This window comes from Felis catus, chromosome B4 (assembly GCF_018350175.1).
Source record: "Felis catus isolate Fca126 chromosome B4, F.catus_Fca126_mat1.0, whole genome shotgun sequence".
NCBI lineage: Eukaryota > Metazoa > Chordata > Mammalia > Carnivora > Felidae > Felis > Felis catus.
The window spans coordinates 132033069-132047109 of NC_058374.1; the positions used below are offsets into that span (position 1 = coordinate 132033069).

Below are 14041 nucleotides of genomic sequence, written 5' to 3' on the forward strand. Positions count from 1 at the left end.
AGTGCCTGTTTTCTCCCACCTCGTGGTAACGTTATCTGGGTTTTCTTTTGCTTCGTTTGCTTTAATTGTGTCTTCACAACTGCTTTCTGGAAAAACCATGCAAACGATCCAGAAATATTTGAAGCAAGCATGAATTCTCTGCTTGCCCATCCTCCCCCCTCAACACTCTATAGGCAAAGCTACTGTGAACAGTCTGGGGTCTCCTTCCAACCTCTTGTGCCCTTACATACAGATGTGGTATATGCAAATATACAGGCGTAGCGTTTTTATGGTAAGACACACACGCAAAAGGTAAACAATTTAAAGAACAATCCAGGCGCGCCTGGGTGGCTCAGTCCGTTAAGTGTCTGACTCTTGATTTCGGCTCAGGGCGCGATCTCGTGGGTGCGTGAGCTCGAGCCCCCGTGTAGGGCTCTGCACTGACAGCTCAGAGCCTGCTTGAGATTCTCTCTCCCTCTCTCTCTCTCTCTCTCTCTGCCCCTCTGCAAGGCTAACCTATTTTCCAAGGAGATTGAACCAGTTTTGACTCCTACCCAAAGTGGGTGAGCGTCCTCACTGAGCCATGCCTTTGCCAAATGCGGAACTGGTTGACTTTATAATTTTTGCCAAGCTAGTGGGAGTAAAATTCCAACTCATTGTGGCTTTAATTTATGTTTCCCTGATTACTAATGATACTGGCTGTCTGTCTTGTTTATATCTTCTGTATCCTTAGTGATTCTTTTCTCTTTTTGATAGATCAGTCATCGAAAGTGTGGTGATAAAATCACTAATTGTGAATAGTGGGTTTGCCAATTTCTCCTTGTTCTGCTTCATGTGTTTGGAGGTTATGTTGCCAGGGGTATGAGTTTAGAACTGTTCGATCTTCTTGGAGTTATATATTCCTTCTTTGTTTCTAATAATGCCTTTGCCTTGGGGCGCCCGGGTGGCTCAGTCAGGTAAGCATCTGAGTCTTGATTTCGGCTCAGGTCACGATCTCACAGTTCATGAGATCAAGCCCTGTGTGATAGGCTTGCTGTCAGCCTGGAGCCTGCTTGGGATTCTCTCTTCCTCTCTCTCTGCCCCTCCCTCCCTCCCTCATGCATGAGCCCTCTCTCTCTCTCTGCCTCAAAATAAATAAACATTAAAAAATAATTATGCTTTTGCCTTGAAGCCTCATTTGTCTGTTATTAATAGAGTGAAAAGTCTTTTGATTTTGATCTTTTTCCAAAGAAGGACAATTTATTTGCCTCCAAACAAACTACGACTAGTTGGCTTAGTGAGAGGTGACCCGATTTCTTAGTTTATAAGTATTTATATTATAGAAACTTCTCAACAACTACAGAAGTACACAGTCACATAAAGTGAACCTCCTTGTACCCACCGACCTGCTTGGACATACACCAAATCAAACGATTTTAGCTCTCCCATCCCATATTATTTTGAGGCAAATCCCACATACATACAAATCAATCCCTAAACATTTGAAGATGTATCTCTCTTTTTAAAAAATTGTTTTAAGTTTATTTATTTATTTTGAGAGAGAGAGAGAGAATGTGAGCAGGAGAGGGCCAGAGACAGAAAGAGAGAGGGAATCCCAAGCAGGCTCCGTGCTGTCAGCACGGAGCCCAATGTGGGGCTCGAACCCACCAACGGCGAGATCATGACCTGAGCCGGAAGTCGGACGCTTAACCGACTGAGCCACCCAGGAGCCCCTGAAGATGTATCTCTACAAGAACTTAAAAAAAAAAAAATCCAAACCCCATTACCATCCTATAATGACAATTTCCTAACATTATCAAATGTCATTTTTTTTCCATTTGTTTAAGTCAGGAATCTTAACAAAACCTGTCAGGGTGTAATTGGTCAATTAAGTCTCCATCTGTAGGTTCCTACTGTATCTCACTTTCTTTGCACTTTGTGGAAGAGATCAGGTCATCTCTCCTTCATATAAAAATGTTTTGGGGACGCCTGCGGGTGGCTCAGTGGGTTGAGTGGCTGGCTCTTGATCTTGGCGCAGGCCATGATCTCACGATGGTTCGTGGGATCGAGCCCCACGTCATTGGGCTGCGTGCTGACAGAGGGGACCCTGGTTGGGATTCTCTCTCTCCCTCTTTCTCTGTCTCTCCCCTGCTCACGCTCTTTCTCTCTCAAAATAAATAAAATTTTTTTTTTCCTTTTTTCAACGTTTTTATTTATTTTTGGGACAGAGAGAGACAGAGCATGAACGGGGGAGGGGCAGAGAGAGAGGGAGACACAGAATCGGAAACAGGCTCCAGGCTCCGAGCCATCAGCCCAGAGCCGGACGGCGGGGCTCGAACTCACGGACCGCGAGATCGTGACCTGAGCTGAAGTCGGACGCTTAACCAACTGCGCCACCCAGGCGCCCCAAAATAAACTTAAAAAAAATAGCTTGTTTGATGGGATTCCATAGATAATGTTCTTTAGCAATATATATGGGCCATCTTTCCTCTTAGTACATAGAAGTCAATGCTGGGTTTCTGGCTGGTGCACAGAACCCCATAATTACTATTTGGTAAAGTGTCTTCTCTCCTTTACTTACTAGGAGGATTCGATGAGAATTCAGCAAATATTTAGCGAGCCCTTACTTAGTGCCAGGCCCCATACAAGAGTCTGAGAAATATAACGGTGAACACGCCAGAGGCCTTCCTGGAGCTTAAACTCAGACTTTGGTGGTCGGCCGCATCCCTTGAAAGATTCGTTACAATTCAGGGCTGCCAGAGGCCTAGGAGCGGGGGCCGGAAATGGGCACTTTTTGTCTACCTAGTCCAGAGCTATCTTGTGGAAATATGTGACCTCAAACAGCACCTGCATTTGTCCTTTTAAATTTTCTACCTATTACATAAAAAAATAGAAAGAAGGACACCTGGCTGGCTCAGTCTGTTGAGCGCCCGACTCTTGGTTTCCGCTCAGGTCATGCATGATCTCACGCTTCGTGAGATCAAGCCCCACGGTCATGACCTGAGCGGAAGTCGGAAGCTTAACCGAGACACCAGGTGCCCCTAAGAGCAAAATACAGTCGATAAATATACTTAATACATACATTAAAATACTTTAGTTATGTATTGTATTTAACCCGAGGTATCCAAAATATCATTTTCAACATGTAATCGGTAATAAAAAGTTACTGGAGATATTTCGCTTTTTTTTTTTTTTTCGAGAAGAATGAGACCCTTTCCAAGACACATGTTTTGGAGTATTTATTTATTTATTTTAAGATTTCCTTTAAGAAAGAGAAAGAGCTTAAGCAGGAAGAGGGGCAGACGTGGAGGGGGGGTGGTGGTGGTGGTGGTGGAGAGGGGGCCGGAGAGAGAGAATCTTGGCAGGCTCCGGTCTCAGCGAGCACCTGGGTCAAAGTCAAGAGTTGGGCCCCTTGCATGCTTTTTTAAATTTATTTATTAAAAAAAAAATTTTTTTTTAAACACACTAAGTCCTTGAAATCAGGCGTGTGTTTTACATTTACAGCCGTCTCACCTCCGATGAGCCACGCGTCGAGTGGTCTTTGCGGGGTCCGGGCTGCGGTTCTGGAAAGCACAGCCCGCGAGTCTGATCCGGACGGCCGGGCGGCGGGGGGTGGGGGGTGGGGTGGGGCACAGTGGGGGCGACGCTGGGCTGGAGAGTGTCCCTCTGGAAAGCACTTTGCAAACTCTGGTACCCCACAAAAAATACGGAGACAAAGTCACACCTGGGCTCAGATCCTGACTGCGTCCCCTCCGCGCCCCGTGCCGCTCCGAGACCTTGGAAGTTGCCTTCACCTCCGGAGCTTGGATGTGCGCGCCCGGGTGGAACCGGCGGACGAGCCCTGCCCCGCGGCGGTGGAGGAGAGCACCCGAGACCTCGTGCAGGCGCCCGCTGGGTGTTGGTGGCAGGGCGGCAGGACGGCTGCGGGGAGGTTTGGTGGCGCAGAGAAGGCGGAGAGCGGGACTCAAGCCTCGGAGACCCAGCGGACCGGCGGCCGCGGCGCCCGGCGGGGAGGGGGTGCCGGTGCTCCGCCCGGGGCCACGTCGGCTGGGCGCCCGCCGCCTGCAGTCCCGGAGGCCGCCACGGGGCGGCGGTGTGGGACAGGGACCCCGCGAACCGCGCAGGGCCCCCGGGGTGGGGGTGGGGGGGGAAATACAGGCCCCGCGGGGGGCGAGGTGAGAATTAACTCTTAACAGCTTCTCTGGCGCGGACTTCCCTGGGGAGCGATCGTTCTGGTGTCTTCTGCGGCTGTAGGGGAAACAGGCAAGGAGCTGTTCCCTCCCCCATCTTTATCCAATTCCAACCGACAGCTGCCGTGATGGAAGGGGACTCGGGTTGTGACCAGCTGGGGGCCTCGGGCAGGCGGTCCAGCAGCCCGGCCTTTTCTGTCGCCTTGGGAGACGGGGTTTGCGGTGCCTCCCAGGGCCTGGGGGCTCCCCCGCGGATGATGGCTAGAAAGGGGTTTTGCCACCTGTCTGGTGCTGAGCCAGGGTCACCCGGCGCGCAGGGATTGAAAGGTGAACTTGGAAGGACGAGGATAAAAATATCAACTGCCCTTAACTGAGGGCTTAAGCCCCTTAACTCTCCCGTAACAGCGCAAGGGTTCGGTGCCACTATTGCCCCCATCTTCCAGATGAGAAAGCTGAGCCTCGGGGACATGGTGTGACTTAACCTGAGGTCACACAGCCCAGCAGCGTCTGTCCCCTGACATCCGGCTTCTGTGCTCTTCTGTGCTCGTGCCTGAGTAGAAGTTGGCTGGGGTTGAAGGGGACAGATCTTTTCCTGCCCCGCCTCCCTCTCCCATCCCTGGTGCCTGGCCTCCTTCCTCCCTTCGGCTTTCTTCTCAGCCTCCCCAGCCTCCCCGCCCCGCTGAGGCTGTCTTTCCCCCCATTAAGACAAGCGCCTCTTCCTGTCCACAACTCAGGCCCGGCCAGTCAGGTGCCCATGCCCCTGACGGCCGTGGTGGGCTCAGGGTTGCAGGTGACTCAAGCCTGGCCGATGGGGCAGGATTCTGGGACTCTGATGGAACTGTTGAGACTCCTTTTTCTGCTGAGGAGCTGAGCAGCTTGGAGCCTGGAGCCCAGGTGGGGGTCGAGGTGGGGCCTGGGAGTGTTGTTTGAGCCTCAGCCTTTACCTTCAATGGAGCGTGTTCTGCCCCATGAGAGCCGACCTCTCTTCCCTAAGGCTCTGCTCAGCCCATGCCGTCCCTCCGCATGCATGTTCTTCCAGAGGGACCCTGGAGTGGTTCAGGGCGCGGATCTAGGCCGCCCTGCTTTCCAGTCCCAGCTGGAGCTAAAGGAGAAGGGCGTCCCAGGCAGGGGAACTACAGGTGCAGGGACGCTGAGGTTAGAAAATGGCGCCTCGCCCTGGGGAGAAGGTTCTGTGGGCTGAATGAATAAGGTGCATGGTGGCACTCCTAACCTCGCAGTCCTGTCTCCTTCCTTCTGCCCCCAGGAGGACTTCTGATGGGGCTGTGGAAACATGCAAGGGGCCTCGTTTGAATAATGCAGTGGAGACTGCGGGGCCCCTGACCAGCGTGATGGTCCTGGGCTCTATGGGAGACACGGTGTCCAAGTGGAACTGAGACCCTCCATTGGAATTGGAACTGAGCCAGGAGGAACAGGCAGCCTCGGCTCGGTGAAGGGCCCTGGGGGCCCAGGCCGTCACCAGGAGGCAGGAGAGGCCAAGGTCGCAGCTTGGCAGGAGGGGCAGGGTGTGGGCACGGATGGCAGGGTGTGGGGCGAGGGGCACAGGCTGGCAAGCGGTTGAGGACGACAGCTGCCGAGGGGGCCGGCAGCCTGATGGCACAGTCATTACCTCCCTCCACACTCCCAGCAGCCCTGGGCAGTAGGAGCTATGGCTTTCCCTACTTCACAGAACAGACCCAGGTTCAGAGACACCAAGCCGCTCACCCAAGGTCACACAGCAGCAGTCGCCGAGCCGGGAATTCGGCCTGGGTCTGGGTGGCGCCGGAGACTGCGCTCCTAACCACAGCTGTGTGCGTGAGCATGACCGCGATAAGCAGAAGGCTCAGCCCTTTCCTGAGCACCTACTACGTGGGGGGCCCTGTGCACGCGTTAGTTCTGGGAGCCCAGGCCCCATCCCGGCGGGAAGCCACCATCATTCCCTTTCCACAGACGGGCCTGAGGCCAAGAAGGGTCAGGCCTGGGGTGTTCCTGCCTCTATCCAAGTTCCCACACAACCACGGTCACGTCCCTTCCCCTTCTGGGCCCCTGTGTCCCCATCTGTAATTCAAGGAGATGAGGCCCGGTCCCAGCGGGCCTGGCCAGCTCTGGTACTCTGAGACGTGTCGCCGGGAGACTGACAGAGGGCTGGGGGCGGGGAGGGGGCCGGGACGACCGAGGGAACGTTCGGAGCCTGCCTTCCCTGCCCTGCCTCCAGCAAACCCATTCTCCAGGTCATCAACCGAGGCCTACCCATCCCCGAGGGCAGAGAGGGAATGCTCATTTGCTTAGCCCAGAACCTGCCTGACACTGTGCCACTCTAGTCTGTCTGTATGTCCTTGTCCCCATGAAAGAGCCGCTGTTACCGTGTCGTTCTTACCGGTGAAGCCCCGAGAGGGAAGACAGATCCCACAGGACGACTCAGAAAGGGAAGGACGTGACTGCGACGCTCAGGGAGGCTGTGGGCTCCAGAACCCTGCCCTTTCTTGCTGCCTCCTTCCTGAAGCAACAAAGTCAGCCCCAGGCATTCCTCAGTCGAAGACTGATTTCTAGCCACCACCCCCCCCCCAACCCACCGCGCCCCCCTACCTCCCCAGCCTGGGTTCTTGGCTGTCCCTGGGGCGGGGAGGTCATTTGTGGCCTCCTCCTCACCCACCCCTTCCCTGCAGGGTCTGGGCCCTAAATAGCCTTGTCCATCCTCGCGGTAGGTTTCCACCTTTGCTGCTGGCCGTGCTCAATTGCCCATGTCTTCCCTCCCTTCACCTGTCATGGCGAAGACGGGGGCCATCCCACCCCTTCCATTCCCCCCACCCCCACCCCGTCACCCCCACCGCCCCCTGCCGAGGCTCCTCTGGCAACATCTCAGTCCGGACCCCCTCGGGGCTGCCACTCCGCCTGCCCTGGACAGCCAGCTTCCGTCCCTGCCCACTCCCCGCTCCAGCCCACTCAGCCCGAGCGCGGCTTCCTGAGTGCCTCCCCCATCACTCACTCCCCTGCTCCAAGACCGTCCAGGGCTCCCACGGCCTGCAGGGAAAGGCCCAGATCTTCACCTCCTCGCCTGGCAACTGTCTTCTCCCACACGCACCCCCTTCCAGCCCCGCTCTCCTGTCAGCCAGCCTCTGCTGTGGCTCGGGGACTGAGAGCCCGTCACCAGTAGGCCCGGGGAAAGCGCCACGTTGCTGTGAGACCTCGGGGAAGGGGGGCACCGCCTCTCAGAACCTCCGCCTGTGCAGTGAGGATCCGAACAGGGTCCCTCCTCAGAGGGCTGACGGGAATGTCAAATGAGAAATCAAAGGTTAAGGCTTTGTGGGGGCGCCTGGGTGGCTTAGCTGGGTAAGTGTCCGACTTCAGCTCGGGTCATGATCTCCCAGTTCGTGAGTTCAAGACCCGCAGCGGGCTCTGTGCTGGCAGCTCAGAGCCCGGAGCCTGCTTCTGAGACTGTGTCTCCCTCTCTCTCAGTTCCTCCCCCCTGCTTGCACTGTCTCTCTCTTTCTCTCAAAAATAAAGATTTAAAAAAAAAATTTTTTTTTTTTTAAAAGCTTTGTAATCTATAAGGTGCAGACATTTCATTGTTGCAGTTGTCCGGTGAAGGACTGGGGAGATTTACCTCGCACTGTAACCAGAGGCCCCGCGGGATGCGTGGGACAGGGTGGGGCTGCCCCACAGGGCCTCGAACACAGGGCTGGGAGGCCACATCCACATCCCCAACCCAACCCACCTCTTCTCTCCGCCTCTGCACCTCCTCCTCGGACTCCACTCCGGGCAGCTCTTCTCTTCCATGAAGTTTCCCTCTGCCTCCCTCTGGCCGGCTCTCTCTCCCTGTCTGTCCTGCGGGCCTCTGTCTCTGCCACTGTCTCTCGTCTTCCCATCTCTGGCTCTCTCACTGTCTCTCGGTCTCTTTGTGTCTTTGTGTCCTCTCGCCCTCCCCCACCTCTGTCGCAGCCGCTCTGTCCCTGTCACCTTCTCTCATATCGGTGTGTAATATCCCCTTCATCCCTCACAGCACGGGCACCGCCCCTGGAACCCTCCATCACCTCTGTGGACTCACCCTGAGCCCCTGTTGACAGGGAGGCCCCGGAGGAGGGGAGGCCAGAGGGGGGGGGGGGCTCAGACAGGCCTCAAAAAGTCCTGGAGCTGAAAAGGGAGGACGGTGAGCTGAGCCTCTGCTCTGCTTGGCAGGGAAGGTTCCGGAAGCACGAGGGACACGTGCTGGCCTCTGGGCCCTCATTCCAAGTGGCCACTTCCAGTGCAGGTGATCCTAGGGGCAGGTCGGGGGTCAGGAGCCCGGTCCCGGATTGGGCTCTGCACCTGCCCCTCTGTGTGATGTCTCCCTGAGCCCGTCTATACCCCGTCCCTGAGGTACCCAGGGGTCCCCTCCTGGCCTCCCTCCCACTGTGGGCACGGTGAGTGCTGGCAATGGCTTCTGTCCGGTGGGGGCTCCGGCCCACCTGCCCCACTGCTCTGGCACCTGTCACCGCAGTGGACAGTTACAGAGGCGGAGACCAGGGAATCCTGCTCACTGTCCTAAGCGTAAGCGAGGAGGGGCAGCGACTGCCCATGGTGCCACCTGGAGTAGGCAGCAGGACCCAGGCCAGAGGCCTCAGGGCTGCCAGCCCAGCCCCAAAGTCCGGGGTTGGGGGTCTGGGGGCCCAGGCCCCAGCTACATCTGTGCTTGTTTGGCTCAGTGCTGAACCCCTGCCCCTAGACCAGGGGCCTTACTTGCTCATAGTAGGTGCTCAACAAGTATTTGTTGAATGAATGAATGAATGAATGAATGACACAGAAGCCCTTGGGAATCTGTAAGAGTGATGCTGACGTTTGAGCTGACAGTCAGGGTGCAGGCAAATGCCTCTGCTTGGGGGAGTTCCCGCTGCGGCTGGCGTAGGGACTTTCATATCAGACGTGAGGCAGTCAGTGGATGGAGTTAGAAGTGGATCCTGGAGGTCATTAGGTCCAACCCCCTAACTTCAAAGACGGAGAAAATGAGGTCCAGCGAAGGGAAGGATCACACAGGAAGTCAGAACCCCAGTTCTTGCTCTAGCCTCCCACGCCTCCTATACTGAGAGCTAAGTGATCTATCTGGTTTCCCTTTTTGCATGGCTGCCAGGAAGCTCAGGGGTCAGTTTTCAAACTGTCTGTGTCTCCTAAAGCAAGGCCATCAAAATCTTTTCTGGAAGGCAACCCACATTCACTCGGGCCCCCTAATGTGCCCAGCATCATGCCGTGCCTGGTCCCACGTGAGATCTCATTTGGTCCACACGAGCATGTGAGAGAGGGTATGTATGAATGGTGCTTTTTCACAGATGAGGACACAGGTCCGGAGACACAACTGACCCAAAGTCCCATAGCTGGTAGGTGGTAGAGGGGAGAATTCAAGGCTGAGGCCCTCTGGCTCTCACACCCACAGCCTCTCTTCTGGGCAAATACACACAAGGGGGCCACTCTCTGCTCTCAGCTCCCGCCCCGGGGCCGCTTCTGTGCCCTCCCCTGACCGCCCCGTCTCAACACACGGCCCCCAGAGAAGCTGTGGAAGGGGAGCTTGGCTTTAAACCTTCTCCCCTTCGCCATCCTTACTTAGAACTCAGGTTCGGGGCGCCTGGGTGGCGCAGTCGGTGAAGCGTCCGACTTCAGCCTGGTCACGATCTCGCGGTCCGTGAGTTCGAGCCCCGCCGTCCGGCTCTGGGCTGATGGCTCGGAGCCTGGAGCCTGTTTCCGATTCTGTGTCTCCCTCTCTCTCTGCCCCTCCCCCGTTCATGCTCTGGCTCTCTCTGTCCCAAAAATAAATAAACGTTGAAAAAAAAATTTTTTTTTAAATTAAAAAAAAAGAACTCAGGTTTGTACTGCCCTTGTGGAAAGATTGAGACGCTGGGGTTGCACTTTGACACAATCTGGCCAATGTAGCCCAGAATCCTGTTCATACGCAGCCTGAGCAAACAACCACATGAAGGCAAACAAGAAACAACATAACAAAAAGCTGTCGGTCGGAGCTTTTCTCGTGGAGAAAAGCTGGCGTTCACGTTCACGGTGATCCCGCAGGGGCGGGTTCGCTCAGCAGAGCTCATCTGAAGGCCGGCTTCACGGGAGGGACCTGAGCTCGGTTTAACCCCCGTAGTCTCTGTCTTAAAAGTCTTAATTTTCTCCTTGAACTTGTGCTTCGTAAGTGAAGTCCGAAGAGCCACCGTGGCAGGCACGTGAGCAGAGAAGGCAAGCAATCTAAAGACAGGAAGAAGATTTACGTTTTGGGTGTGCCCTTAGTGGCGGTTTCCCCAACTTTTGAACAAGGGACACGTATTTTCGCGGTGCAGGGGGACCCCGCAGTTGTGTAGCCGGTTCTGTGTGTCGTCGTGGCAGGGGCCCTGGGCCGGGATCCAGGACAGTGGGGTTCAGGGCTACTCCCCTCTGGGCCTCAGTTTCCCCACCTATAGGCGAGGGGCTGTTCCGCTTAGCTCTAAGATTCTATGAACAGTATGCAGTCGTTCAAAATTGGAAATACGTCGGGGCGCCTGGGTGGCTCAGTTGGTTGAGCGGCTGACCTCGGCTCAGGTCACGATCTCGCAGTCCGTGAGTTCGAGCCCCGCATTGGGCTCTGGGCTGATGGCTCAGAGACTGGAGCCTGTTTCCGATTCTGTGTCTCCCTCTCTCTCTGCCCCTCCCCTGTTCATGCTTTGTCTCTCTCTGTCCCCCCCAAAAATAAATAAACGTTGAAGAAAAAAATTTTAAAAAAAATTGGAAATATGTCAACTCCATCGATACCGAGAAAAGGCACTACCCATGACAAACTACAGTGAGAAAAGCCTGATCCAGGAAGGGGCCCAGATCGCAGCCGGTGACCTAACGAAGGGCCAGCAGAGATAAGGAGGGGCTTTGACCAGGTGAGACAGCTGAGTTGAGTTCACAAGGAGTAAGTTTTTCAGAAGCTGGCGGGAAGGAAGCAAAAATGGATTTACAGGAATTATGCCTGAAAGGTGGGACTTGAGGCAAGATGAGGGGGTGTTTTTCAGCTCCATCAGACCACACCCTTTCTCGCGCCCTGCCCCCCCCTTCTCTTCCTCTCCTTCTCCCACCTGCTATCCCTTTCTCCATTCCTTCCCTCCCAGCCGCCCACCACTGCCCCTGCTGTGACTGAAGGGGGAGGGCAGGGCAGGGGAGGTGAAGGCCTGGAAGATGGGGGTGCAGCGAGGAGGGGCTTAGCGGCCCCCCCCCTTCAGCCAGCCCGTTTCTGTGACTCCAGGCTTCATGATACCTGAGGTTCCTCCACCCCAGAGACGGCGACCCCCCCATTTCAGTGCTGCTCCCGGAGGAGCCCCGAGTGAAGTGAGACAGATCAGAGGAGTTGCCTGCCGGCAGCAGGAGGGAGGGCAGGTGGGAGGGCTGTGAGAGGGGAGCAGGTGGGAGAGGGAAGGTGAGTCAGCACCAAGCCGAGCAAGCAGGGGTTTGCAAGCAGCCCGAGTGGCCTGGGAGCCTCCCTGCAGCTCTGTGGCCCTGCCCCCTGCCCGCGGGCGCGGCACTCCTCTCTGACACCCCAGACAGGCCTTGCTTTTCCAACCCTGTGTCCTCTAGATCGTGCCCTTATGAGATATGTTCTGGGGGCTCAGAGTGCCTGAGTCTGAGGTCCCCCTTAGGGACTGCTGGTTACCCAGGCGCCAAAGCATACTGGGAGTGAGGTCAGCAGGAGAGGATGAGATTGGTGAGGCCCCCCAGGAGCCTGCAGGGGAGAACAGAGGGACATCTCTGATGAGCAGGGTGGAAGGTGAGGACCCCAGGGTGCTCCCGCCTGGCAGAAGGGCACCAAGGGACCCTCTGAGAGCGTCGGGCAACTGGGAAGCTGCCCTTTTGTCTTGCTGAGTGGTCCCCGGTAGGCCCCCCCACCCACCCCAGGCCCCCAAAGGCCACAAGTGCACTCTGGGAAATCTGGATGGGGCAGCCCCTCCCCCTCACTCAGTCTCTGCTGGGGAGAGGGGGAGCGAAAGGGACGCAGGCCTCTTGGCCTCTGACGGTCCTCACCTGGGTTCAGGCCAGCGCCTTAGTTCCTCGGCCTCCATTTCCTCACGTGTAAAGTGAGACCACAAGCCTTACTTCCCTGCCTCCTGATATTTGGTAAGGATTCAGCGGACGAAGGAATGTGAAGGGTGTCATGTTAATGGGAGGCATTAGGACCAGTGATCTGTTGAGGGGCTCGGATCCCGGGTTGGCTTGTTAAGCTGTTCAAGCACGTGGGGCGCACAGCGTTTTACCCAAATGGCACCCATGTTGCCAGCGCTGGTGGGAGGCGATCGTTCACGAGGGAGCTCATCGCACTTCGCAGTAGGTGACCTTGCCTGCTGGTTCCTTGTGTTTCCGGAGGTGGGGGCACCCTGACCCAGAAGATTCCTGGGAACAGGGAGGGTCCCTCTGCCTCCTTATACGCCGTGGGTATACAGTTGGCATGTAGCTTAGAGGCAGGGCTGGAAGGAACGCTCAAACTGAAAGGTTCTGTGATAGACTACCAAGTACGGCCACAGTCCCACCCTTGGCCGTGCGACGTCACCGCGCTCCCCCGAAAGCTGGAGCCCGATTTCCCATCCTTCGGCTCTGGGTTGGCCTCGTGACCCGACTGGCCGATAGAAGGGGGTAGAAATGTTATCCAAGTTCAAGGCTAGGCCCCAGAGACCTGGTAGCTCCTGCCTTCACCGTCTTAGGTTGCTGTCCTGAGAGGCCATGAAGGAATCTGGAGGAAGAGAGGCCCCAGCTAACAGCCAGACCAACCACCTGACGTGGGGGGACAGCCCGCTTGGGCCTGGCCGCCTAGGTGGCGCTCCAGCTGAGCCCTGCTGCTGGAGGGAGCCCAGAGAAACCAGACAAGGCAGCACCCAGCCCACCCGCAGAACCTCGAGAAAGAATAAAGCACCGTCGTCTAGGTTTGAGGGGTGGCTCGCTGTAGAGCTCAGGCTAACTGAGGCCCGGAGAAAGGCAGGAACTTACCCAAGGTCCCACCCACAGTGAGACAGAGACTGAGTCGGACTAAGACCGGGTTTCCCAGCCGCCCCCTAGAGCCCTTCCCACCAGGGTCCCGAGGCCAAATTCACCAGCCCAGCCTGGGGTGTGTGCGTGTGTGTGCGCTGTGTAGATGCAGGCTCTTCCCCGAGCTGCAAAGGGTTAGCTGACATCCACACAGGGCTTTCCTGCCCGTCATCTCTTGGGAGGGAGCGATGGTTCGTCCCATGCTGCAGATGATGAAACCGAGGCCAAGAGCATCCGGGTAACTGGCTAGCCGCCGCACAGCTAGGAGGCAGCGAAGCTCCGACCCAAGCCCAGGTCCTCTGAAGCCCTCTCGGGATCTTTCCCATTGGCTCCCAGGAAGGAGAATGGCGGGTGATACAGTTCCCTCCAGGGGTCAGTGTCTCAGAAAGGGACACGCGTACCACACACAGACACACTCACATCATTTCGGTCTCTCTTTCTCTAACTCTTCTTCCCAGCTTTCCGTCTCCAGCCAGCCTACCCCTAGTGGACCATATACTTTATTAAAAATATATAGTTACAAACTCCATTGTCAATCTGGGCCGGACCCCGGGGACCTGGAGGGACCACGGGGGTGGGGGTGGGGACGGTCCTCATCCTGCCCCTTGGGGTCCCACCTCTGCGCCCAAACCCAACACCATCCAGGGGCCAAGATGGCTGGCTCTGGGGACCAGCCAGCTAGCGGGGCAGGGGGAAGGGGCTAGGCTTGACGGGCAGGGAGGGGTGGGAGAGGGGTTCACGGAGAGGGACCGCACCTCCTTGTCCTGCAGGTACAAATGGCAGAAGGTGGATTCGGCGCCTCCAACTCTGCATTTATAGGTATTTACAAAAGAAAGGCAAGAACAACAGGTCACAGTCATGCAAAAGAAACGCACCCCCGCCCTCCCTCCCCCCTGCAC

The 14041-nt window shown here is 56.3% G+C and overlaps 1 long non-coding RNA gene across 1 annotated transcript; it reads right to left on the reverse strand.

Moving 5' to 3' along the window:
- Window positions 1–9976: 9976 nt before the first annotated feature.
- On the reverse strand, window positions 9977–14020 carry LOC109501802. The gene is made up of 2 exons (XR_002160098.3): window positions 12147–14020; window positions 9977–10355 (listed from the first exon to the last, which is right to left on the reverse strand). It is a non-coding gene; the product is annotated as an uncharacterized LOC109501802 (long non-coding RNA).
- Between the last annotated feature and the right edge of the window lie 21 nt (window positions 14021–14041).